The sequence below is a fragment of the Dufourea novaeangliae genome, unplaced genomic scaffold, assembly GCF_001272555.1.
Source record: "Dufourea novaeangliae isolate 0120121106 unplaced genomic scaffold, ASM127255v1 scaffold8, whole genome shotgun sequence".
Classification (NCBI taxonomy): Eukaryota; Metazoa; Arthropoda; class Insecta; order Hymenoptera; family Halictidae; genus Dufourea; species Dufourea novaeangliae.
This window is the reverse complement of record NW_015373923.1, coordinates 7,457,928-7,473,504: the sequence shown is the minus strand read 5'-3', so window position 1 is coordinate 7,473,504 and position 15,577 is coordinate 7,457,928.

Below are 15,577 nucleotides of genomic sequence, written 5' to 3'. Positions count from 1 at the left end.
ATATCAACATGTGTCCTATTTGATGTTGTTTGAAAATTACAGCCACTTTTGTGTTTCGATAATATGCAATTGCTCACTTTTCTAGAAGGCGTTCGTACTACAGAGATTTGTAGGGGACCTCGATAAGGGGCAATTTTTTATGTTTCCTGATATTCGGTTCTTCAGGGTGAAAGTCACCCCTTGATCGCTTACTGTATCACTTTAGTGACAATACAGTGATTTCTTGATGAATGCGACACGAATAACGGCGTTATTCGCACCACTGGGGTGCTCCATTACTATTGGGGTAAGATCAGAGATGGGCAAATTCGTTATCTAAATAAAAAATTTCGAATAACGAATAAAAGATAAAAATGTACTTCGCCAATTTTAGTAATATAACCGTGAAAATTTAAATTTTTTCAGTAACATAATACTTTCTTCTCGAATCAGTAGACACTTGGCAAACAATTATTTCATTTCATTAACTGTTCAAAGGTCCGGATGACGATCCCACATATTGTTGTTTTTCACGAATAAAATTCTGCCCAACTTCGGGTAAGATGCATTTTCGATGTAAGAAATTGAATTCGTTAATTTCTTTGCGATGCCATATCAACCTGAATTTAACCTTGGGGAGGAGGAACAAAAGATTGTATGGTAAATACTTCTTATTCTCCGTAATTTTTACGTTATTTCGTACAGCATGCGAAGACGTTACCAATCAAAGTTATAGGCTTTAAGGAAATACATGATATGATATATAAATTTGTCCTAAAATTTACTGTTTTTGAGATATATGACATTGCACATAGTCAACACTTGGAACATGTTTCAAAATAAAATTAATACGATGACCAAAATGAAATATCTCAGAAACGGTAAATTTTAGGATAACTATACCTTAGTACATTTATACTCAGAGTTCGCTATTCTATCGAAATGAAACATAAAAAATTGGATATAGCACCTAAGAAAACAAAATTAACCTCTATATCTCTTCTACAAATCCACCTGTCAAGAAACCATTACTACCATATTACGTATTCCTTTAAATCCTATAACATTCATTCGTAACATATCTCCATATTGTTTGAAACAACGAAGATATTTCTAACAGACCGAATTCCTGGTATACACTGTATATATTTGAGCTTCAAGCACCTGAACATTTTTCACCTACCGACACATGTAGCAATGTTACCTGTAACCCCAAGGCTGAATAAAGTGTACCCTCGATTCGTTTATTAAAAAAGTATAAAAGATTGTACGTCGCTCAAACAGACTCCTTCCTTACTGTTGTTTCACCGTGACTCTCGTCGTTCGTTCCTTTCCTAGCCGTCCAGGACGCGGCAACATTTAACAAGGCTGCAACAGAGAGCCACGGGGATAACTTCGGCTACTATTTCTCAGAACCATCTCATTTCTTCCCCTGTTCCCGCAACATTATTGCAAAACCCCATCCACGACGCATGTAATTGACTTGAAGTTGAAACCGCTGTATCCCCCTCTCCCCTCCATGGCATCGCGAGTAAATTATCCTCCACCTGGTAGATCCCCTCTCCCTTCACTCCACCTTTCTGCCCCTTTCGAGGAATGATCATCGAAATCTCTGTTGCAATTCGAAAAACGAACAGACACAGCACACCACTACTCCCTAATTTATTTTCGTGATGCGTGCTGTTCGGACTTGGTGTGTGTATCGAAATTGTTCATTAACATCACTGTCGTAAATCGACGGTGTTTCACGTTTGTAACTTTCGTTTCGTGTCCCCTCCCCACGATCACGATTCTCTGTGTCTCTGGTGTTTTTTATTGGGCGCAAGATTCGATTGCAACCCTTTCGCTGGGAAGAGCAACTATATTGTCGGTAATACCGCCAACCGATCCTCGCATACCAGGGAGGATTGCATGGTCGATAAATGTACGTAATGATCACATTTTGTTTTTTTTGGAGTAATGTTAGGTTGTCCAGTGAGTGCGATTTGTTATGAATATAGAAACGTTTTTTTTTTGTTTTAAAGTATGTGCAGGGTGATCCATTTGAAATGATACACACAATTGTCATCTAAAGTGTTTGTTGAAGAAAATGTTTGGGGTAGAAGTTTGTTTAGTTTCAAGAAATTCATTAAATATATGAACATTTCCAACCAATGGCGCGAAAAATGGTTTGAATATGAAACGAGGAATTGAAAAATATAAATATTTAATCACTTGCCTATTTTAACCCTTGGAGTACGGTGACCGAGGCCGTTTGGACCCGAGTCTTTAAGAACCTAATCTGACTCATCGATTTGTACATGTACTTTAAGCTAGGAGTTCATATTTAGTTATATAAAAAAGCAGGCGTTTTCTAATGATCGCGTTCGAAAGTGTTATTGAAAAGAAGGAAGCATAAGGTTTCAAACGGATCCAGACACTACTGTCTTGGCGAACCTTAAAAATGTCCGCACTTCGAGAGTTAGATTTACAGTAAATCCTCGATGAGTGTTCCAAGGCTCCTCGGAATTGTCAAGAAGAGGTTCCCAAATGTAAAGCTGACTTTTTAATGAAGTTCAGCACAGTGACATAGTTTGGAATTCTGAAGGCAATTATATTTGTTTCAACCTCATATGGCCATTAATTTATAAAATATTTAGTCTTCAATGCCGAGGAGCCTTCAAACACTCGTCGAGGATTTACTGTACTTTTATATATAATATTCATTCACTGGTAAGTGTTCATTCACTAGTGCATCCACCCTATATAAATGAATGAAAAAAAAAAAACAAAAACAAAAAGAAAGTAAAAGTTCGATGTAGACTACTTTTACACTTTTGTCCAGCCAGCTACGTTATTCGTCCCCACTGTGCGACGTCGTCAAAGTAACACGACGATACGTAAAGTTCCGATTGGAAAGGGGGTTTCAAAGAGTGCCTCTCGTTCGAGGGAATCTAAGTCAGGCTCTCACGGTGTCGGGGCCCGGAAGTGACGGGAACGCGGGCGCGCTCGTTCGCTTGCTCGCGCTCGCCGGAAGTGCAGCGGTCGGTAAGAACGCTCGGCTCGCCGGCCTCGGTCTCCTCGGGTCTAGGCAACTTCCTAGACTTTATTGCTCTTGCACGAACTGGTACAGAGGACCCGTGTGTGCACGCTGCAGCTGCACCTTTTCCTCTCTCTTTCCTTCTCGCTCTATCTCTCCTTCTCTCTTTTTCTCGACTCCCCCTATCCTTTCCTCTGCGTTCCCCCGTGCCCTCGACGGAGAACGGCAACGGTGCACACTCGGCCGCCGTGGCGGTGCAATTGCAGGCCGATGCATTTCGATGCCCTTCGAATGTCTTTACCACGAGGGGAAAAGCCGGTGGTATGTATTTGCCCGCGGATTCAATTCAACGATATCTCGTTTCAAGCCCCGGCGTTGCTACGACGATTGTTCTGTGTAGCTGCGTAGTAAAGTCTCGTCAATTCTGGTGTTTCGGTACGGATACGAGGTCTGGCGGAAAAGTAATGGTATGTTCGGATGATACGGTTTTTGTTTTTTTTTTTTTTACCGATACGGTAATAGTTGAAAGCAGCATTCGTATTGATTACTAGACTACGGATTTTATGCATTTATAGCCTACAGAACTTTCATTGGATCCAACGAGTTTTCTATTTTATTTTGAACCCAATAAGACATTTAACAGGAAAACTAAATTCCTACATTTGCTCCTTTTTTTTTTTACAAATTACTTAAGACAATTTTATTTTGCATAAAAATCCGCAGTCTATTGATTACCTACCAAAATACAGGCGTGATATATATGTACTGAGCAGCCGAAAAAGGGTCGAACGGACCAAAGCGAAGAGATCCACGCGACGACAATGTGGCGACGACGGCAACGATACTCGAGCTCTCCTGGAAGCCTGATAAAAAAGACAGAGGCCCAGGAGAATAAACGAAAAAAGAAAAGAAAAAAAAAACGGCACAACGAACGAACGATCGGTATTTTTATGGGTCCAGAAGCTCAGTGGGTGTGCACCATGCCGTTCTGTTTATCGTTTCGTTGATCGTAACGTTTACGCTTCGCGCGAGATTTCTTCTTTTATTCTCCGTCTCTTCTGCTTTCTCCTCGACGGTTTTGTCGCGATGGGGTTACCAACAGGTATTTTTGGACAATCCACGGCGGACCAACGTGTTAACGCGGGCGGACGTATCTGCGACAAAAACGACTTTTTACCGGGCGACGATCTTTTCGCGTCGCTTTACGCTGTTTCGTATCAACACTCGTCGATTGTCAATGGAAAAAAAATCTTCACGAAATATACATATATTTCGTGAATCGAGGCTTCGTTAAATTTTTGACACCAGGTAGCCAGGAGATTGACAAGAAGATATGAAACAAATAAAAAAGGCTGGTTTCCCGTTTTTATTTTGAAAATCAAACGAGGATGTGGGTTATAAACGGGGGAGAGAAAATTTCTGTCCTTTAATTGTTTATGGCTTTAAAATTATCGAGTGTCCACGCTTGATATTTCACGTAGAACATCTAAATGTCTCTGTCTAGATTGAAGATAGGAGAAATATGATTTAAGACGAAAGTTGTATCGTTCAAGGAGGTAAAAGTGGTCGTGTAAACAAGGCTTTTGTTTGTTAGTGTTTTCAAGGTTATTCGACGGTCATCCATGTTAAACGATATTATGTAGCTTTAACTACAGAGCGTTATAGCTGATGCTAAAACAAGTTCAACGACCTAGGATACTGTGACCTTCAAATGACCTTGTCTTCAAGAATCTAGGTTGGATCAATATACATATTGATATGGAAAATTATTTTATTTAGATCGAATAAATGTCACCTTTCATTCTCAGATTATTGTCAAGAATTAAAAGCAAGAACAAGCGGTGTATTAATGTTTTTTTCTCTTCTGTTATAGATGCAGTTCAGAGGATTTCGAGAAGCAGATCGATTACGTATGCAAGGTATTTATTATTATTTCTATTCTTGTTGCACTTTATTACATTATGAACACAGTTTAGGATTTTTAAACAAATTAACAGTGTCAATAGTCCAATATTTTTCTTTTTTGTGAAAATCGTGAAAGACATCGTGATATTTTTGAATGCCAACACATTTTATTGTTCGTGATCAATAAGGGGTTTATTGAACTCTTGTCTAAGGTACTTAAAATAAGAAAAATGTTTCAAAGAGTAAAAGCAAGAATTCCTCAACAATATTTACGATGCTTACGGAATACACGAAAGTTGTATTTACAACCCGCCGTAATAATAAATAAAAATACAAAAAACGCAGTGACGGTGTCGCGTTCTAATGCGCGCTTATTTTGAACGCAACTCAATAGCCCGTAAAAATTCAGCAACCTATAAACGTAAATATAATGGATCTTCGTGTTTAATGCAGACACTTGCGTATACTTAAAAATAAATCGGCTTGGAAGACTTCAAGAAAATGCTTCAAGAAATGATTTCAAAAATGAAGACATTTTTTAAATAAATTGATAATTACAAAGGAGTTGAATGTTACTACTAGACTGCGGATTTTATGTATTTATCGTAAATGAAAATTCGAAAAAACAATCCAGTCATAGTTTTCGGGAAGATTAGTAGAAACTTTACTTCGAACCTAAAAGAATCTTTAATAAAGTAGGTAAAGTTTTGCTTTCTTCTTTTCCTGCTTAGAGAAGGTTTCCTACAATTTTTATTAGTACTTTTACAATTAATTGTTTCCATACGGTACAATAGGTCCCGAAGTGAGAAAGTCATTCGCTTTAACCGAAACACAAATGAACTAAAAGTTTTTGATCATTTTACAAAAATGAATGGAAAATGAATTTAAGTGCTGCTTTTTCTATCGTATGAATTACAGTTTCCATTGTACGCAGTTTTATTTTTATGTATAACTTTACAACGCATCTTTATTATTACACAAATGCATAAAATCGGCAGTCTTCATCTCACTAATTGCATTCTTTCTTCTTCACTTTCTATCCTCTATTTTTCCGTAGTACACGAGTGTGTTATTGTAACAAAAAAAAATTCATATTATTTTGTATAAAAACAAAGAACTTCTTGATTCTCAACCAAAAAAGGTCCAAACAGTCTAGTCACGGCAACGAGACACGATCTTTCCAAAAACGTTGCTGTACATCCAGGATCGCGTTCACGTCTCCTTATATGTTCACATCTATCCAGTGGTAGCCAGCCGAAAATCAATTTCACCTTCGTTTCGCCGCAGATGTCTAACCTTTCTTCTTGCCGAACGCGCCTAAAATCGTCGATCCCCGCGGCCCGCGTGCGTCGGTAACGCGCCCGCGCTCGTTTCGCCTCCCCGTTCTCGTTCCGTCGAGTTTTTCCAGTTTCGCGCAGATTGACAGAGACGACCGGCTCGCTACCATATAGAGTATCTTCGACCGTAGACGGTGCCGGGGGTATGAATGGAGCGCCGGGCAGGACTGTCGCATCAGCCACGAGAAAGAGAGAGAAATCTCGAAGATCGACGGGCGGCGGACCCCGACGGTCGCAAGAAACGCGACTGGCCGCAAGAACACGCCGGGGGAATCCAATAAACACGAGACGTTGTACACCGGGAATATACGAAGAAGAAGGATCATTTTAAACATGGCCCTTAAGGGGGTAGGGTAGACCGAGGCGAATCGGATAATTTTCTGTTTGATAGTAAAAAAATAATAGTTCAAGTTTAGAAAGCTAATTATGTATTGTAAATTCGTAATTAGTACACATTTAACTTGAGCATTAATAATAAAACAATAAACAAAAACCTTAAAAATCTTTCTTTTGCAAACAACAAAACGAAAAAGTGAGAAATATCCGATTCGCCCTAAAAGTTGGGTGTACACGTCCGTTTTCGATGCGATATTTGGGATTTCTTTTTGCAAAGATACTATAACACTTTTCAAGAGTCAATGTTTCAGGGTATATTTATACATATTTGAAGAAGATTTATAATTTTTTATGTCGAGGAAAAATCGGCGTCACTGCATGTTTTTCTCTACGATCTGTTATAAAAAAAATCGTGATTTAGTTGTTTTTATTTTTTTATTGAAGCCTCTGAAAGTTAAACAAACGTGAAAAAATCGATAGTCAAATTTCAAAGTTAGAACACAAAAATTTTTAAAAAAGTACTAGGTTTGCGGTTAGGTAATAATGATTAGGTCGAACTTTTATATTCTCGCTATTATTATTCGGGATAATAATTAATATATACGGAAGGAAGAAAGTGTCTACTACTTCTGTTGATGAACGTACTAGGACACTAAACGTTTTTTAAAAGTACTAGGTCTGCGGTTAGGTAATAAAGAGTAGGTCTAACTCTCATATTCTCGCAATTATTATTCTGGATAATAATTAATATATACGGAAGGAAGAAAGTGTCTACTACTTCTGTTGATGAACGTACTAGGGCACTAAACGTTTTTTAAAAGTAGGTAATAAAAATGACGTCTAACTCTCATGTTCTTGCCATTATTATTATTTGGAATAAAAATAATTAATATATTCGCAAGAAAGAAAGTACCCACAAGATCTGTCGGTGAACGTCCTAGAACACTAAAAATTAAAAAAACATTATCATCTCTAGTACAAAACTAGTGGTGGTCACACCGACTCTCTGTACCTCGGTTCTGCTATTCCTCCTCCCTTTCCGGCGTGTGCGTAACGGCCACGTCCCGTCCATCCATCCGCGTCCATATGTGTGTCCCGTACTCGTCCGTCCGTCCGTCCGCCTCAGATTCCGTCTACCGAACAGTGAATCACGTCCCATTGACTGGGAGACGCCGCCGGCCAGACGGACTTGGCCCGACCATATACAGACTAGATTCACTCGCGTACCACCATCGGTCGCAGCGAGAGATGTCGATGCTCTCTGTCTTTATCTCTCCCCCCCCCCTCCCCCTCCCTTTCTCACTGGTTGGCGAAAGGAAAGATAGAGGATGCTCGGCTCCTCTATAGGCTCCGTTTCCTGTCTCCGTTTCGGAGCTATGCCATTTGCAAGGCATAATGGGGCCGTCGATCGTACCGGACCGCCAGTCATACAGGTGTTCGATCATACGGATCCCGTGTTCGGGATTCCTTTTTCGGGCTCTGCTTTAATGACGGTTCGCCACTAGGCTCGTCTTCGTCGTTCGCCGGTGATGTCATGGACATTGCGGTCAGTTCTCGGATGCTCGAGCAGTTGGAATGTTTCGAGGTGAAACAATCGAAAGTTAACGAAATATTGTAAATTAGACTATGGAAATAGGATTTCCTGGGAATGACGTGGTAAGTAGAATTTATTATACATAGAGCGTGGGATGGGAAGTTGAACTTATACTTAAATTTGACATTCTTTTGGTAATACTCTTATTAGGGGTACAGCAAATAGGGTAGACGTGGTGGATTTAATTTTAGTTTTCGATTGAATACGTTTTATTCAACTGTTTGTTTGCTGTACATTGCTGAAACTCTGTACTCTAGTTATAGTGAAGGTGGGTTGGTAAGTATTCATCTCTGCCAGGTTATTCTTTATTCGATGATGTTTCCACTCATTTTCCTGATACAAAACGCTGCACTTGAAACGACTGAACATCCGTAGTTAATAAAGACATTTTATAATTAACATTAGTCTGTCACAGATTCTTCTAAGTGATCTAGGAATGGTCAATCACTTTTCTCTACCACAATATGTTACCTTCTCCGTCGTGGATTCAAATTTTCATTCAAAACAACCAACAAAATATCCATAACACAATTCCATCTTCCTTCTATCAAGCAGTTCAGATATTAGGTCGTCCGGAATGTTCATTTCGTTTCAGAACGTAAAATTGCTGTCTAGAATTTGAAATTTCTATTCTATTTCACGATCATATCTAGTTTCCACTTCTCTTCAAAGTTCCCGATTTTTAAACAGGTTTTTCCTCTTTCTCCACTAAAACCAATAATAAAGATATTGACCATAAGAATAAACTTACCACGATATTATTCTCCACGTACAAAATTCTACTCGACAAAATTTCCAAGTAATCGTCCTACAATAGATTCCTTGCTTGGACCCAATTTTTACATAAAAACTCCACAAATTTCTTTTTACCCTGCTGCCACGATTTCAAAGAAATTCCTCTGGATCATTTCGATCGGCGGAAATGATCGTTCCTCCTCGAACAAGCCAACACGAATCCAAGAAAGCATATCAGGGACACCTCTTTGATTTTACGATCTACTCTCGGCGTGTTTTACACTTTCTCCTCTTTCTAAGGAAGGGGAACGATAAAAGGAGGAGGGCGATCGCGACGTTGCAGCGCGCCGGGAGTACAGCGTGGCGGCGGGCCGCGAGGGAAGGAATAATTGGCGAATCGACCGGGGCCAACGGAAGATACGGGCGTCTCTCCACCGGTTGGATACGATCGGTCGTGTAATTCGAGCCTTGTGTCCCGCGAGATGCTCGTGGCACTGATCGATGCACCGTGATATATCGGGTACGGTGAAAATTGCGGTGCAATCGGGCACGTCCGTCGAATTTCACCCGGGAAGACTAAGTTGCAAGGCAGTTTTTTTTAAGTGGTCCCCGTGGCTCGCTGTCTGCGCCGCGGTTGCGATTTTACGAGCGGAAATTTTAAGTTGTCGTACGATTAACGGCTCGGCAGGGTAGATAAATCGGATCTCGCGTTGTGCATAACCAAGGGCGACGGTAAATAATATTTTGATTACGAAATAAAAAATGTATGCGACGATGTAGGGGGGGGGGGGTTGTGCGATCCAGAGTGGTCGAGAATTTGGCAGCTCGTACGCTTATTTAGATCAGGTAATCGATGATTTTTGAAAGTTTAGAATTTTATTCGAGTAAAAATAGGCGTAATTAACGAATTTTAACAATTTCAAGGATCCCTTTCGATGACGTCATCTTTGTGAATGTCTGGATTTCTAGGGAATCTCTTTTTCTTTTTTTCGTGATTAGTAAGAAGTTCGACGATTGATTTTTGTTTTAATGATATATAGTTCTAAGATTTGAGTCGATTGAGAGACTTTTCTGTCGATGTAAGTTCTTTGGGAAATAATTCACCATACGAGCAGTTCAATTTAGATTCTGCATCACTGTGCCATCGGAGGATATTATGAATGACCTGCAAGAGTATGGAACCTTTAAGAGGTCGTTCTACTTGAACAGACAAAATTCAGTTATGTTCAGGGATTTTTTCCTCAGTAAATATAATACGTAATCAAATTTGTCTTGTTGGTATTTATTATACTTTGTTTTAAATTTTTTTCTTACTCATAGGATGTGTGTTTTTTTTAATGTTACCTGTAATAGTCTGACCTTGAAATGATCTTGAACTCTTAAAATTTTCAATTCACTTATACAATTTTTTCCTCCATCTGATTCGTCTATTGCAACCATTTCAATCTCGTAAAAACATTTTCTCGTATGATCACAGATAGAGAAGATATTTAGGTGGCCTGTCTTAAGCTGTACACCCTGTATATTATAATTACCGAGGAAGAGTCCCTAGATATAACTTAACATTTTCAACCATCAAAGTAGAATGACCCCTTAAGGAAGATTAATACAGGGGAAAAAGAAGAAATCTAACAAATTCTTAAAATATTACAACCGTAACAATTAAACGTTTTATTTTTTCTATGCTCGTTTCTCGTTATAATACGCGGTACCGCATCGAATTTTCTCGAAATTCACTTATCCGTCTAATTTTACCCAAATTCACTGATCCGTCTAATTTTCGAAGATTCCATGCGAAAAAAATAGGATTAACCAACGTCGCCCCAGGAAATCGTCGCAAAGCAGACTTGTGTCTGAACTTCTGTCTTCGTTCGACTCAGTCGAAACCTATAACTGGGTTTCATTGAAGCGTATCGGAATCGCGTGTGTGGTGATATCGCACAAGGGGAAAGAGGATCGTGTCGGGAACCGCTCGGCTAGGTTGCATCTGGTCCCCTTGGCTGACCTTGGCTCGCTTGCTCGTGGGGGGATCTATTCTTCCTTCGATCGACAGTGACCACCGAACTCCATCGGGCTAACTAGATGTTCGCCACCTGTCTGTGATTCTATCGAAAGAATCCCCCCCCTCCCCCAGTCCGAGAATCGACCACAACCGCGAACGATCATCTATTCCTCCGGGCTTCCCTTCCCTCCATCTTCCTTTCCCGTCGGTTTTCTGATTTTTCGTCCTTGTCTACCGATCGGCGGTGCACTTGGTCGCGTCCGGACATTTCCATCCACCGGTGTGTCTGATGTTGGTGAATTTTTCACGCCATCGAGTCGATAAATCGTCACAGCCACCCGTTTCTTCCGGTGGCATCATTGTCCAGGGTGAGGGGAGGGGGGATGTCGCGATTTGTCACGACTGGACGGGCACCAGTTTTTACTTGTGTGTTGGAGAACGTTGATCGAGTTGGATCTCTGGATGGTTGTCGGAGTAATAGATTTTTTACACGGGTTTGTTTAGGTATCATGAATAGACCGTGGATGTTTATGAATATATAGATTTTTGTTGTTTATTTTAGAGGAACTGGAATTAAATGTAAATTTGTTTACTTTCTTTACTTTTCCATCAGGGTTGAAACAAAATAAAAACTTTCTTTAATTTTATCAAATTTTCAACTGCAACGAATTTTGCGCAATCGTATGTGATATAAATCCATAAAATCCACGGTCTAATTGTGAACAACAAATAACGTGTGTTAGGGGGAGTTCTTCTAGTGGCGAGGACTTCAGGTTTTCCTTATTGTTAGATAAATGAAGGAAGATTTCGTTTTATTTTCAGTTTGTATTAATTACGAGTTTACAATAATAGAAATGAAAGTATTGGAACAAAATAATCTACGTTATTATAATACTGAAATTAAATTAACCCTCGAATAATAAGGTGGATTTTATGATTGTACTTATGGTGGGTTCGAATCCGACCGCGAACTCTTTTTTTATATTTTCTTACAGATAAAAAGAAGTTACTATCTTGAACTTGTATTTTCGTTTATTTATGTAATAAAGAATAATAATTCAGTTATACAAGATAAAATACTGTAAGAAGTATTACCCTTAGATCACTGAAAATTGGTGAAAATTGTGACTGACAGAGAACACGTGATATTTTAGAAAAATATTACTTTTATTTAGGTAGAAACGTACGTTATATATATATCATTTTCTGTAGCAAAATAAAAAGTGGTTGACTTCTCAGTATCAACTACAGTTCCATAAGGCTCGTGTTAAAAAGAAATGTTTCTAACATTTCTTCTTCAATAATTTTATCGTAAATCTTGCAATTTTCTGATAGCAATCGAAAGTTGAAGCTTTTAAGAATATTCTGTTAAATTTTCATCGAAATTTATAATTATTAAAAATTTTCGGAAGCCGCCTTAAATGTGCTGTGCGTGAAATTGATCGATAATTTCAGTGTGTTAAAGTTCATCGATACTTCCAGTCGTGTCTCCATCGATCCACCATAGTATTCAGATCAAATCATCAATTTACTGGATACCAGAATTAAATATGTTACGTGTCAAATCCACCGTCTGATTCATACATAAGCGAACGCCATGAACAATACACCACTTCGACGAGTATAAACTATCCGAACGAAGAATAATTAACAACTCCGGTCCCGTGATGTTCGGTATATTCAAAACACACGAGGGCTGTTCAATGTCCGTGTAATTGTTTGCGCAAGAAACGGATTACGTAACCGTGAAATCTAGCGTGAACCAAGAAGAGGAGCCACGTCTAGACGGTCGAACTTAAAGGAAGATTTGCTTGCTTTTTCAAGCGACGTGACTCTTTCGCGAGTAGAAAACGTACGAACGTGGACGAGCCAGAAAGAGAGAAACTAAGAGAGGCAGAGACGCGAATCGGAAACGAAAAGAAGACTTGGAAGACGACTGGGATCGTTTCGAGATTTCGTCAGTTTCGCTATACTTCGAAAAGGAAGTTTGGTTCAACTCGGACGGAATTTCATTGCACGCCGCGATGCATTAAAACGATGGGTTCGTTCAACTGTGTTTACCCTGCTTGCAACTTTGTCAGCGCGTCTATATTTTCTCTTGACTTTATTTCTACGTACATAACCATATTCTTCGACATGACTTGGAACTTAGAAGAAACGAAGTTCCTTTGAGATTTTTGACAATTGCACTGTTCTGTTTAGCTTCTGCACAGAGTTGGACAGGAAGTTTCTTCGGATGATGCACGTAGTGAAAAGCAGCGGTATCTAAGAACGGAATTCTGACCTTTATTAGGGGAGAGTAGGGTAATTACGAACATCTAAGGAAAAAAATAAACAAAGGGAAAACTGAGTGAGAAACGTATTTGTTTATTACTTATAGTCATACTTAGACTATTTATCTACAAACTACAATATCGAATTTTCACAATAAACCATACCAAACCATGTATTTATCACATTTTGACATTATTGAAGTCACATTTGTTTATCTGCATTGCTGAATAGTGTTTTTAATATTGAACAAATTTGACGTTATAAAATTGAATTCGGGGCATTTTCAGTGTCAAAACATAGGTCTGGGGTTTATGATCTAATTGTACCTTGTGTTTATTTGATTTTCAAAGCAAAATAATGAACATCCAAAATTCAAGTCTTACGAACATCCTAGGGATGTCCAAAATGGACATTCAGGTATAAACTGGACATAAAAAAGGACGTCCATTGGATGTACGGTGCTGAGTTAAAAAAAGTGTTACACCTGTTCAACACTGTCCATAAATGATCACAAACGGTACGAACCTCTTCGAACAACTTTCGCGCCACATTTTCAACCCAAAACGTTATACCCTAGAAACCCTCTAGAAGGCCTCTCAATAACCGCCTATTAGTCACCATCCAAAACGCCACCTCACATCCCTCTAATTCTCTCTTACTTAACCAACTGCAATTACCATGCAAGCGTAGACGGAAGAAGGAAACGGCGCGAAAGGAAGAACGGAAGGAAGGAAGGGTGTTACGGTAACGTAGTGGGGGTTCCGGTACCGTTTGAAGGGGATGCGCTGCAAGAAGCGCGTAGTAGGTCCGGCCGCGAAGGTATCGTCACGTGGCCAAGGGGGCGGTACCGTTTTCTCGTGGCCGCCCGGTATAAAAGAGAGACGTGCCACCGGTGCATCCACCAATTACTATTGCACTTTGCCAACGGGACGGTGGGCAAGGTCGGTGTACAACCCTCTATCGTCACCGGACAACTCTAACCTGTCGCGTCGGCGTGTCAGGCTCTCGAGATTTTCGTCTTCTCCCCGCTCTATTGGGCTCTCTTCTTCGACTTCGACTGGGCCCCGCTGGACTTTCGACGTGGTTCCATCCCCCCACTTGTTTGACTTTCGAACGTCAATCGTGATTATCGATGGTCCTTCTTGAGGGGGCGCGAGTCACCATTGAAAATCAAGTATACTTAACCCTTCTATAACACGGTTATAGAGTCATTTTTTTTTCTATAAACGGTTAATTCGATTTGGATGCAGAGACTTTGCATTGTTTTGCATTGCAAGGGGAATTTCTTGTTTATGTCAATTAAAAATAGTGCGATGGAAACAGGCGTGGTATACGATGGTTGTCCATTTTTGTTGAGTCGTGGTTATATCAAAACGTGTTGTAGGAGGGCTGTTCCAATTTTTGTAGCCTGGTATATCGGAACTGTGCTTCCCAGAGTACCTTGTTATAGGAGGGTTGAGTGTAGTAGGTTGGTGCATAGTAGATTTATGTTGTTCTTTGCGGAGTTCTGGATTCGTTCGGGCTAATAACAATGTCCATTTGCTTTGTCTGATTCTATAGTGTTTTAAACCATATTTAAAAAAGGAGTGACGCTGTAATACACGTGGTTTTGAATACTAACGGGACTTATAATAGAAATCTTGTAAACTTCGGTATCAGCTGTTATGAATAATCGTAATGTTTTTGTTTTTATTTAAAATCGGAATGTTCGTGTGACTTTTTTTTGTGGATACGCGTTTAAATTTGAGGGAAGTGTCACAAGAGTTGATGGAAAACATAAATTAAAGTTATGTAGACGTTGGGACAGTTCAACGGTTGGGGTTAGTGAAATTCAAGGCTGGTGATTTTTTGTTGGTAAATGTATCAAGAGGACAGAGATTGCCATCGACGATAATATTTTGAGAAATACTGTTGAAAGTAATCCACAACGAACGACAAGAGAAATAGAATTTCCTACGGTTACTCGTCACTTGGCTCCAATTGGGAAATATCAAGAAAATGGACAGATTAATAATACAGAAGTTTAGATAGACGAATGGCAATAAACATTGCCTTTTTTTGAAACGTATCGTCACTCATTACAAAAGGTTGATCTTATATGATAATCGAAAACGTTCATACCTTAATAAAGGACAAAAATCTAAAAAACATTTTTAAAAAAACCACCGTTTCATTCGAAGAAAATCTGTGGTGACTGTTTAATTGACATCTGCAACATCATTTACCACAACTTGGGACTACATTTTTATAAATCTGGAAAGAACAGTGAAATTAATTAACCGTTGGAAAAAGTGTACAATAATCGTGTGGAAATTATTTCGATTAAATATGTGCTGTTTCGAGGTAATTACCGGTGGGTAAAGTTCATTTGTGACAATGACGTCTTGTGTACACCA